The following is a 13,654-nucleotide window of genomic DNA, read 5'->3' as shown; positions in this document are numbered from 1 at the left end:
CTCAACTGGCTCCTTTCAACATGGAGGAGCAGCGGCTCGACTCCGAGCTCCTCCCGAGTGACCGAGCTCCTCACCCTATCTCTAAGGGAGCGCCCAGCCACCCTGCGGAGGAAACTCATCTCGGCCGCTTGTATTCGCGATCTCGTTCTTTTGGTCATGAGCCAAATCTCATGACCATAGGTGAGGATCGGAACGTAGATCGATCGGTACGTTACAATCTCTTCTAAAAATGTCATTCTAGCAACAAAATGATACACACATGCACCATTTTGAAACACTTTCAAATCAACAAAAGTTGAGGCTGAGACCTGTTCCGTTACTATTAAAATGAATTTAAAAGAACAGGAAGTTCCGTACTATTCCAGAATGCTAGCCATACAAGAGGGAGAATAGATGCGTCTTAAGTCTGGACTTGAAAGTCTCTACAGAACTTAACTGTTTTATCTCCACAGGAAGATCATTCCACATAACAGGTGCACAATAAGAGAAAGCTCTGTGGCCTGCAGACTTTTTATTCACCCTAGGGACACAAAGTAGTCCTGCACCCTGAGAACACAGAGCCCGGGCCATTACATAGGGTGCTGAGTAGGGAGGTGCTAGAACCTGAATAATTTTATAGGTTACTGTAATTAGTCTATATATTTGCCAGTAGAAAAAGATTCAAAGTAAAAATGACAATGCATGCAGGCACAAATACACAGGTTGAAATTTTGACTTATTTCATTACTTTGATTTGCAAATTAAGATTTTGGCATCTCAGAATTTTGACTTGGAATTTAAACATTTTGACTGAGCTTCTCCAAATCTTAATTTAGCATCTCATAGTTTGGACTTAATTCTCACAATTTTAAAATGCTTTGTGTAATCATGAAAAATTGTTATATGTTGACTTTTTATCATGTCATTTTGATTTAGAAAATCAAACCATTTACTTTAGTCTCATAATTTCAATGTGTAAATCAGCATTTTTCAAAATCTCCAAATTGTGACTCAGAATGCTAGAACTGAGATTTAGCATTGCAGAAGTGATAAAAATGTTGAAATTTAGCCTTTTAATTTCATCATTTGATATTTTGACTTTTGATTGTAGAATTTTGAATTGGATGGTGAACATTTTGTGTTGGTGGTGCTGCATGTCAGGTCAGCGCAGCGTTTGCTTTTAAGATAACCTTTTTTTAAGATGATACAACACATAATCAATAAAGCAAATAATGCAAGAAAAATATGTTTTAGTTCAAGAAGGTGAAAGTGGTCTCACTTTAAAAATAATTTACTTTTTATTTATTTAGCTATTTGTTTGTTTGTTTGTTTTTTCGCTACTAGCGGGAACCAAAGGCGGGAATAGGCTTCAATTTAAAAAACTAAAATAAATAATAACAAATGTTCGTCTTTAAATCGTGACGATACAATGGTGGGTGTGGCGCTAATGTTTTTCACGCCCACGCAGCTGTCACGGTCCGGTCAGGCTCGAATCACGCACCGACGTCCTTCACCATTGGTCAGCGTCGATCACATCTTTAGACGCTATTGGTTAAGCGGGTTAAGCCTCGCCTACCTCTTACACCCCCCCCCCCCCCCCCAACCGGTGAACTTTAATGGAGCCAAAAGTGCTACTTTTACAGCCAAACAGGATTCTGAGCACTTCAACGAAGTGTAAGTCAATATATATTTTTTACGGCAGTTTTACTAATTCAAGTTTTGTGTTTCACAGGAATTTGGAATTGTGTATTGAAACCCCCCCCCCCCCACCCAAAGGGTTAAACCTAATAAACACGTATAAAGATTTTGATTTACATTAAATGCACACGCACATTTTAATGTTGCTCAGTATTGTTAAATCAATAATAAAATAAGTAATTAGCACCGATATTATCTAACAGTATGTTATGTCATAATTAATATAACTCGAATTATGATTATTTCCATGATTAATTATTTTGTGTTGATAATTGTAACAATTACAGTGATTAGTGGATAAAATGTTGCAATGTGCACAAGTTTTAGACACCCTGTAATTATAGTGTTTGATTCCCCATCACCACCTCTTCACACACACACACACACACACACACACACACACACACACACACACACACACACACACACACACACACACACACACACACACACACACACACACACACACACACACACACACACACACTTCAAAAATGTGAAAATCTCATTTGAAATGTCATAGTATTGCTTTACAAAATAAAAAATAAAAAACAGAAATTCAGCACGTACATCAACTACAAAACATAACACATTCAACACAAAAAGTATAGTGGTCCTAAAAAATACATAAAACAGAAAAACAACTGAAAATTACTAAAACTGCATAAGATAATAATAAGATAAGGTAAGATCAACTTTATTTATCCCAAAGGAAATCATTTTGCCAGAGTACAGAAATAGTAAACAATGAACATTTTTTTTTTTTTTTTTTTTTTACAGTAAGTACAACAGATTTACTCTGAATAACTGAATAACTCTGAACACCTTGGTGGTCTCAGTCTATGGCTGAAGGTGCTCTGATAGGACATCAGTGTGACATGCAGGGGGTGGGAGGTGTTGTCGAGGATGCTGAGCAGCTTCCTCAGCATCCTCCTCTCTGACACATCTACGGACTCCAGCTTGCACAATACGAGCGAAGCATCGCGCAGTGGCACGAAGTTCGTAGTACACAGTGTCACAAACAGGAAGTGCCAAATTTTGAGTCCACAATGCAGGAAATGTCAAATGTTGAACACTTCCTGGATTGACAATAGACGTGATCTTGTGAGATCTTCTGGGAATTCAGTGGCAAGTTGACACTGAAACAGGAAGTGCCAAATGTTAAGCCCACAGTGAAACAGAAAATGTCAAATGTTGAACACTTCCTGGTGCAACAGCAGAGGATATCAAGCTGTTTTCATTATGTTGGTTTTGCGCTGGTTTATCCTCTGCAAGGTTTTTGTGTAACTTTTTGTTGGTCTCAATTAAAAAAAAAATAAAAAGAAAAAAATAAAAGGAGGCGATCTTGCATGAATAGAGTTGATCTCGTCAGAATTCAGTGCACAGTGATACTGAAACAGGAAATGCTAAATGTTGAGTCGATACTGAATCCAGAAACGCTAAAGTGAGAGGCAGCGCACACCTTGACCGCACATGAGGTCAGTCAGTGACTATTCAGTGTGTAAATTGCATGAAGTTTTTTTAGCCATGCTCCTGCTCCCCAGAATCATTTCCTGAAAAAAGGTGTGAAAGACCTAAATGAAATTATGTTTGCTTGTTCATGTCCGCGACATATACGTATTATTATGCATTCGGAAAGTATTCACAATGCTTCAGTTTTTCTACATTTTGTTATGTTGCAGCCTTATTCCAAAATAGATGAAATAAATTTTTTCCCCTCAAAATTCTACACAAAATACCCCATAATAACATGAAAAAAGTTGTTTTTTTTTTGCAAATTTATTTAAAAGAAAAAAGAAATCACGCGTACATAAGTATTCACAGCCTTTTCCATGAAGCTCAAAACTGAGCTCAGGTGCATCCTGTTTCAAGTGATCATTCTTGAGATGTTTCTACAATTGGAGTCCACAGTTGATTGGACATGATTTGAAAATACACACACCTGTCTACATAGACCAGGTTAGCCTTTAACTAGCTCGACGGAGAATGTCAGACCATGTCAGAGCACAAACCAAGAATGAAGTCAAATTAATTGTCTGTAGACGTCCGAGACAAGATTGTCTCGAGGCACAAATCTGGGGCAGGGAACAGACACATTTCTGCTGCTTTGAAGGTCCCTGTGAGCTCAGTGGCCTCCATCATGTTGTGTGGGCCGCTGAAGAGGAGGTACTGCTGGCCCACCACCACAAGATGGCGCCCTGCTTGAAGTGCGGGCTTCAAGCACGAGAGGGCGTCGGAGCGACCAGGAGTGACAGCTGTCACTCATCACCCGTACCAGCTGTCACTCATCCACTACTCATCACCACCACCATAAAGGCCGGACTGCAACTCCACCTCCCCGCCGAGAAATCAACTACCAATCAGGTAATTGTCTCTGCTGACTCAAAACGTTGAGTAATAATCTGAACTTCTTTTGCAGCCGTTTTCCTGTGGTGCTTGCCTTATCTGTGGGATTGGCGTTTGGTGTGATCAGCGACGGCTTCGCTTCACACTCCAATCAGATAAGTGGTTAGACAGGAGCTGCACGAGTGTGTGATTGGAGGTGGAGGTTCTCCCTCCTTACTGCATACAGACTGTGGGATTACTGAGTGTGCGTCCTCACACTCATCTGGACTGTCTCTGTTCTCTGCCAGCAGTACCGGGTCTGACTGCTGAAGACAGCGGCCACCTGGGGCGCAGGGCTTGGCGGCTCCGGTGTTCTTCAGCTCAGTTGGCAGTGGAAGCTGTGTGGATCTGGCTCTTCTCTTTCCAGGCGTCTTCTATCGTCGAGCCTGCCCACACGTCACCTGGTGTATGATTGACAGTCACTATATTGTTATTGTCTGTACATCGTTGTGTGATTCACAACATTAAATTGTTACTTTTTGGCTTATCCATTGTCCGTTCATTAACGCCCCCTGTTGTGGGTCCGTGTCACGACACTTTCACAACAGGATTTCTCGGCCAATGTCATGGATCCCGAGGGGCGTCAACCATCACTTGAACAGCCAATGGAAGAGCGAGGTGCACAGGCGCCAGCAGGAGGCGTGTTGGGTGAGCTGCAGCACATCTTAACCGCCTTTACCGCTCGGTTGGATTTAATTACCGAGCAGAGCAGTGTTCTCAATCGTAGGATGGAGGCTCTCACCGCCCAGGTGGAAGCGCGTGCTCAGGGCGCTGCTGCAGCACCTCCTCCTGCTGACCGTGTGCCAGAAACAGACATTCCGCTGGTCGTTCAACGAACTCCCCCACCTTCCCCTGAAGCATACATAAGTCCTCCGGAGCCGTACGGAGGCTGTGTGGAGACGTGCACGGACTTCTTGATGCAGTGCTCGCTCGTCTTTTCACAGCGTCCCGTCATGTACGCAGCAGACGCCAGCCGGGTGGCTTATGTGATCAATTTGCTTCGAGGAGAGGCACGCGCCTGGGCTACGGCGCTTTGGGAGCAGAATTCACGGCTCCTAACGGTTTATACTGAGTTTGTGAGGGAGTTCCGACAGGTGTTCGACCACCCTCATAGAGGCGAGACCGCTTCAAGTGTGCTGCTGTCGATACAGCAGGGGTGTCGGAGCGCAGCGAAGTATGCAGTCGACTTCCGCATCGCGGCAGCGCGAGCTGGCTGGAATGCTGTTGCATTCCGCGCCGCCTTTGTAAATGGACTGTCTCTGGTCCTTAAGGAGCACCTGGTGGCGAAGGACGAGCCGCGGGATTTAGATGGGCTTATCGACCTGGTTATACGGTTAGACAACCGATTAACGGAACACCGACGGGAACGAGACAGGGGGCGTGGCCAGGCACAAGCCGTCCCTCTTCCTCCCGGGTCAGAAAGGAAGCCGACTTCCCCACGCTCCACTGCCAGGGCTCTCCACGTGACAACAGCTCCCCCTGCTGACGTTGCTATGGAAACGAGCAGGGCCAAAAAAGATCAGATCAGAGACAAAGGAGGCTGATTCGTGGAGAGTGTTTTCTCTGCAGCTCTACCGAGCACATACAGAGAGAATGCCCCAAACGGTCAAAACAACAGCACTCGTCCTTAGAGACTGGGCTAAGGGTGGGTCACAACACCCACGTGGGGAAACCCCGACGATCTGCACGAATCCCAGTCACGATCCTGAGTGGGGATTTAACCCTTCACGCCCCAGCACTGGTGGACACGGGGTCAGAGGGGAATCTGCTGGATAGCAGATGGGCAAAGGTGGTTGGGCTCCCTCTAGTGGCCTTACCGTCACCATTGTCAGTGCAGGCACTAGATGGCACCCTTCTTCCACTAATCACACACCAGACACAGCCAGTGACATTGGTGGTGTCTGGGAATCACAGGGAGGAGATTGTGTTTTATGTAACACCTTCTACCTCCCGAGTGATTTTGGGTTTTCCATGGGTGTTAAAACACAGTCCTCGGATTGATTGGCCGTCTGGGGTTGTGGTTCAGTGGAGCGAAACCTGCCACCGGGAGTGTTTAGGATCCTCGGTTCCACCCGGTGTGACTGCTAAGGAGGAGGTTTCAGTCCCCCCCAATCTGACGGCGGTGCCGGCCGAGTACCACGACCTTGCTGACGTCTTCAGCAAGGATCTGGTGCTCACGCTGCCCCCGCACCGTCCATACGATTGTGCCATTGATTTGATTCCGGGCGCTGAGTACCCGTCTAGCAGGCTGTACAACCTCTCACGTCCAGAACGTGAATCAATGGAGACCTACATCCGGGACTCGTTAGCTGCCGGGTTGATCCAGAACTCCACCTCCCCGATGGGTGCTGGTTTCTTTTTTGTGGGCAAGAAGGACGGCGGACTCCGTCCATGCATTGATTACAGAGGGCTGAACGAGATCACGGTTCGCAACCGATACCCGTTACCTCTGTTGGATTCAGTGTTCACGCCCCTGCATGGAGCCCAAATTTTCACAAAATTGGATCTTAGGAATGCGTATCACCTGGTTCGGATCCGGGAGGGAGACGAGTGGAAGACGGCATTTAACACCCCGTTATGTCACTTTGAGTACCTGGTCATGCTGTTCGGCCTCACCAATGCGCCCGCGACGTTCCAAGCATTGGTTAATGACGTCTTGCGGGACTTCCTGCATCGGTTTGTCTTCGTATATCTAGACGATATACTCATCTTTTCTCCGGATCCTGAGACCCATGTCAAGCATGTACGTCAGGTCCTACAGCGGTTGTTGGAGAACCGGCTGTTTGTGAAGGGCGAGAAGTGTGAGTTCCACCGCACTTCTTTGTCCTTCTTGGGATTCATCATCTCCTCCAACTCCGTCACCCCTGATCCGGCCAAGGTTGCGGCGGTGAGAGATTGGCCCCAACCAACGAACCGTAGGAAACTACAACAGTTCCTCGGTTTTGCAAATTTCTGCCGGAGGTTCATCAAGGGCTACAGTCAGGTAGTTAGCCCCCTGACAGCCCTGACCTCCACAAAAGTCCCCTTCACCTGGTCGGATCGGTGCGAAGCCGCGTTTAGGGAGTTGAAACGCCGGTTCTCGACTGCACCGGTTCTGGTGCAGCCCGATCCCAAGCGCCAGTTTGTTGTTGAAGTGGATGCCTCTGACTCAGGGATAGGAGCCGTGCTGTCCCAGAGCGGGGAGTCCGACAAGGTTCTCCATCCATGTGCCTACTTTTCCCGCAGGTTGACCCCAGCTGAACGAAACTATGATGTCGGCAATCGGGAACTTCTTGCGGTGAAGGAGGCTCTTGAGGAGTGGAGACACCTGTTGGAGGGAGCATCGGTACCATTTACGGTTTTCACGGACCATCGGAACCTGGAGTACATCCGGACCGCGAAGCGTCTGAACCCCAGGCAAGCCCGCTGGTCGCTGTTCTTCGGGTGTTTTGACTTCCGGATCACCTACCGCCCCGGGACAAAGAACCAATGATCTGACGCTCTGTCCCGGGTGCACGAAGAGGAGGTCAAGACCGAGCTGTCAGACCCCCCTGAAACCATCATCCCCAAGTCCACTGTCATGGCCGCACTTACCTGGGACGTGGAGAAGACCGTCCGGGGGGCCCTGACACGGAGCCCGGACCCGGGGGCCGGTCCGAAGAACAAACTGTACGTCCCACAGAGGCCAGGGCTGCGGTCCTTGACTTCTGTCACGGTTCCAAGCTCTCCTGTCACCCAGGGGTGCAAAGGACCGTGGCAGTGGTCCGGCAGCGCTTCTGGTGGGCGTCTATGGAAGTCGACGTCCGGGAGTATGTCCAGGCCTGCACCACCTGTGCCAGGGGCAAAGCCGACCACCACAAGGCCCAAGGCCTCCTCCAGCCTCTGCCTGTGCCTCGTCGCCCCTGGTCTCATATCGGCCTGGACTTTGTCACGGGCCTCCCGCCGTCCCAGGGAAACACCACCATCTTAACGATAGTGGACCGGTTCTCCAAGGCAGCCCACTTCGTGGCCCTCCCGAAGCTCCCGACGGCCCAGGAGACTGCAGACCTCCTGGTCCACCACGTCGTGCGTCTGCATGGGATTCCATCAGACATAGTCTCGGATCGTGGTCCTCAGTTCTCCTCCCAGGTCTGGCGGAGTTTCTGTAGGGAACTGGGGGCCACCGTCAGTCTCTCGTCTGGGTACCACCCTCAGACGAACGGGCAGGCAGAGCGGACTAACCAGGAACTGGAGCAGGCCCTCCGCTGCGTGACCTCCGCGCACCCGACGGCCTGGAGTGACCATCTGGCCTGGATCGAGTACTCTCATAACAGCCAAGTCTCGTCTGCCACCGGCCTCTCCCCGTTTGAAGTGTGTTTGGGGTACCAGCCCCCATTGTTTCCGCTAGTGGAGGGAGAGGTCGGGGTGCCCTGGGTCCAGGCCCATCTGAGAAGGTGCCGTCGGGTGTGGCGTACCGCCCGCTCTGCCCTGCTCAAAGCCCGGACGAGGGCCAAGAACCATGCAGACCGCCGGCGTGCCCCGGCCCCTGCGTATCAGCCTGGGCAGGAGGTTTGGCTTTCCACAAAGGACATTCCCCTGCAAGTGGAATCCCAAAAGTTGAAGGACAGATACATTGGACCTTTCCCCATACTCAAGATCCTCAGTCCAGCCGCAGTGAAGTTGAAGCTGCCAGCTTCACTGCGGATCCACCCGGTTTTCCATGTGTCACGCATCAAACCACACCACGTTTCACCCCTCTGTACCCCCGGGCCGGCGCCGCCTCCTGCCCGGATCATCGACGGGGAGCCAGCTTGGACCGTGTGCCGGCTCCTGGATGTCCATCGGAAGGGCCGGGGGTTCCAGTATTTAGTGGACTGGGAGGGGTATGGACCCAAAGAACGCTCCTGGGTGAAGAGGATCTTCATCCTGGACCCGGCCCTCCTGGCCGACTTCTACCGGCGGCACCCGGACAAGCCTGGTCGGGCGCCAGGAGGCGCCCGTAGAGGGGGGGGGGGGCTGTTGTGTGGGCCGCTGAAGAGGAGGTACTGCTGGCCCACCACCACAAGATGACGCCCTGCTCGAAGTGCGGGCTTCAAGCACGAGAGGGCGTCGGAGCGACCAGGAGTGACAGCTGTCACTCATCATCCGTACCAGCTGTCACTCATCCACTACTCATCACCACCACCATAAAGGCCGGACTGCAACTCCACCTCCCCGCCGAGAAATCAACTACCAATCAGGTAATTGTCTCTGCTGACTCAAAATGTTGAGTAATAATCTGAACTTCTTTTGCAGCCGTTTTCCTGTGGTGCTTGCCTTATCTGTGGGATTGGCGTTTGGTGTGATCAGCGACGGCTTCGCTTCACACTCCAATCAGATAAGTGGTTAGACAGGAGCTGCACGAGTGTGTGATTGGAGGTGGAGGTTCTCCCTCCTTACTGCATACAGACTGTGGGATTACTGAGTGTGCGTCCTCACACTCATCTGGACTGTCTCTGTTCTCTGCCAGCAGTACCGGGTCTGACTGCTGAAGACAGCGGCCACCTGGGGCGCAGGGCTTGGCGGCTCCGGTGTTCTTCAGCTCCGTTGGTGGTGGAAGCTGTGTGGATCCGGCTTCTCTCTCGCCAGGCGTCTTCTATCGTCGAGCCTGCCCACACGTCACCTGGTGTATGATTGACAGTCACTATATTGTTATTGTCTGTACATCGTTGTGTGATTCACAACATTAAATTGTTACTTTTTGGCTTATCCATTGTCCGTTCATTAACGCCCCCTGTTGTGGGTCCGTGTCACGACACTTTCACAACACATCATCTGTAAATGGAAGAAGTTCAGATCCACCAGGACTCTGCCTCGAGCTGGCCACCCATCTACACTGAGCAATCTGGGGAGAAGGGTCTTAGTCAGGGAGGTGACCAAGAACCCGATGGTCACTGTCAGAGCTCTAGCATTCTTCTATGGAGAGAGGAGAACTTTCCAGAAGGACAACCATCTCTGCAGCAATCCACCAATCAGGCCTGTATGGTAGAGTGGCCAGACGGAAGCCACTCCTTAGTACAAGGCACATGACAGCCCACCTGGAGTTTGACAAAAGGCACCTGAAGGACTCTCAGACCATGAGAAATAAAATTCTCTGGTCTGATGAGACAAAGATTGAACTCTTTGGTGTGAAACTTGGGGTCATGTTTGGAGGAAACCAGGTACCATCCCTACAGTGACGCATGGTGGTGGCAGCATCATGTTGTGGGGATGTTTTTCAATAGCAGGGACTGGGAGACTAGTCAGGATTGAGGGAAAGATGAATGCAGCAATGTACAGAGCAAAGCACACACCCAAGATATCAAAGGAGTGGCTTTAGGACAATTCTGTGAATGTCCTTGAGTGGCCCAGCCAGAGCCCAGACCTGAATCCGATTGAACATCTCTGGAGAGATCTGAAAATGGCTGTGCACCGACACTCCCCATCCAACCTGATAGAGCTTGAGAGGTGCTGCACATCATATTCAAGAAGATGTGAGGCTGTAATTGCTGCCAAAGGTGCAACAACACAATTCTGAGCAATGGGTGTGAATACCTATGTACATGTGACTTTTTTAGCTTTTTGTTTTTCATAAATTTACAAAAAAACAAACAAAAAATTTTTTTCTGTGTTGTCATTATGGGGTGTTGTGAGTGGAATTTGGGGGGAAAATGTATTTCCGCCATTTTGGAATAAGCCTGTAACATAACAAAATGTGGAAAAAGTGAAGTGCCGTGAATACTTTCTGATTTAATAAAACCATTTAAAAGTTAATAAGAAAACCCATCAACTATGAAATTGTAAACCTTTCAATAAAATTTTGTTAAATTTATATGTAGGCCACTGGCTCATCACAACACAAAGACAGTTGCTGAGTATTACACTACAACAGAAATAATGTAAAAAACAAATCTGACGTGCAAATATTTTATTCACATCTTCAAATTCATTGTTTTGTTTGACAAACAGCCAAGAAATTTGAATTCCAGTGAGGTAAATAAAAGAAAAGAATCAAATGCTCGCCTTTGGAATTTGAACCTCTCAATTTGATCTTTTTCTATCATGAATAACTTATTGGTGATCAAAACAGTTCTAGATTATGTTTTTGTTGATGCATTTATGGTCTCATTTGTACTTTCATAAAGTCCAATAATAACTGTGATGAAAAATGAGCAGAGAACTAATCACTGAGTGTCAACAGATAAACATAACATTCCTAAAGTTAGTATTTATAACAGGAGTGTTGCATTATAACAAAAGAGGTTTGTTTTTCTTGTCATGATGGTTTCCCAACATGGGGGTCGGGAACCCATGTGGTTGTCAGGTCGGGGACAGGGTGAAACAGTTCTGTTGGTTTTGTAGGAAGCAGGTTAAAGGCCTCAGTGCTGAAGAGCAGCTGCTGGTCATGCTTCCTTCACGTTTTTAAAGGCTGACGATAAAAAAGAACAAACAAACAAAAAAATCACTGCACTGTGGACAGTCTAGAGGTGAACAGAGTGACGCTGTTCATTCTGAAACTGTCTGTCTAGATGTAGAACTTGAGAGTGCATACCTCTGCTGGGTTCTGGGAATGATGAAACTTCTTTTTAAAGAAAGCAATAGAATAAATCTGCATCAAGACCAAGATTTCATGGACTGGTCATTAGCCTCACTACAAAGCAGTTACAGGCTAAAAAGTAACACCCACATCTGTTTGTTTGTCTGTCTGCAACAATATCTTCAGAATACAAACAGTAGTTTCAGTCAAACTTGGTGGAGAAACTCAGTGAACCATCCTCTCATAACACAAGTCCTGTCAAGGTCACAAGTCAAAGGTCAAATCAGAGGTCACTGTCTAAAATACATGGCTTTATCTTCAATAAAGGGAAATTTCAATCAGACTTTGTGAGTAAACTCAGTTCATCATCCTCTCACAGCATAGGTCAAGTTAAGGTCACAGGTCAAGGTGGAGTCAGAGGTCAGTGTATATACAGTGGGGGAAATAAGTATTTGATCCACTGTCAATTTTGCAACTTTTCACACCTACAAAGAATGGAGGGGTCTGTAATTTTTATCATAGGCACACTTCAACTGTGAGAGACAGAATCTAAAAACAAATCCAGAAAATCACATTGTATGATTTTTAAATAATTAATTTGCATTTTATTGCATGAAATAAGTATTTGATCCCCTACCAACCAGCAAGAATTCTGTATCTCACAGTTGAAGTTGTACCGCTTTTCTTTGTAGGTGGAAAAACCTGCAAAACTGACAGTGGATCAAATACTTATTTCCCCCACTGTAATGACAAAACACCCCAAGTCTGGGGAGCCTCTCCAGACACGGGGTGTTTTATTTTTATACCTCAGCCGTGACTGTATTTTTACTAAATCGATACATTAAACAAGACTAGAGATCTATTTTGTGTGGAACTGTTGTCCTTCCGCCAACAAACATGGCTGAAGGAAAGTAGTTTGGCAGGCCATGGATCCAGAAAAAAACGGATACGAGGGTCAGGATGGGTCTGGATCCGGTAGTAAACCCGTGGATCCACATCCGGTTGACGTATAAATTAATGACCACATCTCAGGAACTGGATGATTTTCTGCAAACACTTCTCTCTCTCTCAGACCTCAAATGCATCAGACCTCTGAAGTCAGTGATGTCACACGTGCATACATGCACATGCTCACATGCAACTGCTTAGGCTTCTCAGTTCTCACACACGCTCCACACGTAATCGTACATGTTACATTACAATACTACGGTGCTGATATTATCCTATCGTTATACAAAATAATCTCAGTATTTAGTGCCATACTAAAGCAGTGTTTCTCAAACTTATCAGACCAACAACGAACTTGACTAATAAAAATCTCTCAGACCATCTCACTCCCCAAACGTCCAAAAACAAGTGGTCTGCTTCCCACTCCAACAGAATATTCCAGCAATATTTTAGTGTTGTGAAAGTGTAGTGACACGGACCCACAACAGGGGGCGCAAATGAACGGTCAATAGATGAGCCAAAAAGTAACAATTTAATGTTGTGAAGGTGCTCAACGAATATACAGACAATCTCAGAATATGATTACAGTCAATCCACAAAGGTGACGTGTGGGCAGGCTCGAGGATAGAAGACGTCTGTCCTGAGAAGAGCCGGAACCACACGATTTCCGCCGCCACCGAACCTGGTGAATACTGGAGCCGCCAAGTCCTGAATTCCCAGGTGATCACCGTCCCCGACTGTCGGATCTGGTACTGCTGGCGAAGAACAAAGACAGTCAAGTGTGGGTGTGTGTACACCCCGTAACAACAACGGTGGGAATGCCACCTCCACCTCTAACACAATATTCTGCAGAGTACCGCAGTGATTCCTCAGGGGAAAAGAGTGCCGTCCAGCACTCACTCAGCTTCCACAGACAGAGGGACCGGTACTCCTGCAAACACTCACAATATACAGATTATATTGTAAAACACAAACGGCTGAGTCTATTACCTCCAAAGAAGTACGATATCTCGGCGATGAGGTGGAGAAGATGTCTGGGTTTTATGGAGTGCGATGATGAAGAATGAGTGACAGCTGTCAGGAATTAATGAGTGACAGCTGTCACTCCCGGCTGTGTCCGTGGCGGCAGCG

At 47.5% G+C, this 13,654-nt stretch overlaps 1 protein-coding gene across 1 annotated transcript in view; it reads left to right on the top strand.

Annotated features, from left to right (window-relative positions):
- The first annotated feature begins 1,590 nt into the window (after window positions 1-1,590).
- The window catches only part of LOC117513610 (Krueppel-like factor 10), a 34,902-nt gene continuing 22,838 nt past the window's right edge, over window positions 1,591-13,654 (top strand). Inside the window, exon 1 of the mRNA XM_034173823.1 lies at window positions 1,591-1,653. The gene's annotated coding sequence lies outside the window, so the exon portion shown is untranslated. The remainder of the gene's footprint in view (window positions 1,654-13,654) is intronic.

Source organism: Thalassophryne amazonica, chromosome 7, assembly GCF_902500255.1.
Source record: "Thalassophryne amazonica chromosome 7, fThaAma1.1, whole genome shotgun sequence".
Taxonomy (NCBI): Eukaryota; Metazoa; Chordata; class Actinopteri; order Batrachoidiformes; family Batrachoididae; genus Thalassophryne; species Thalassophryne amazonica.
The sequence above is the reverse complement of the archived record's forward strand: the minus strand, read 5'-3'. Positions and strand labels throughout refer to the sequence as shown.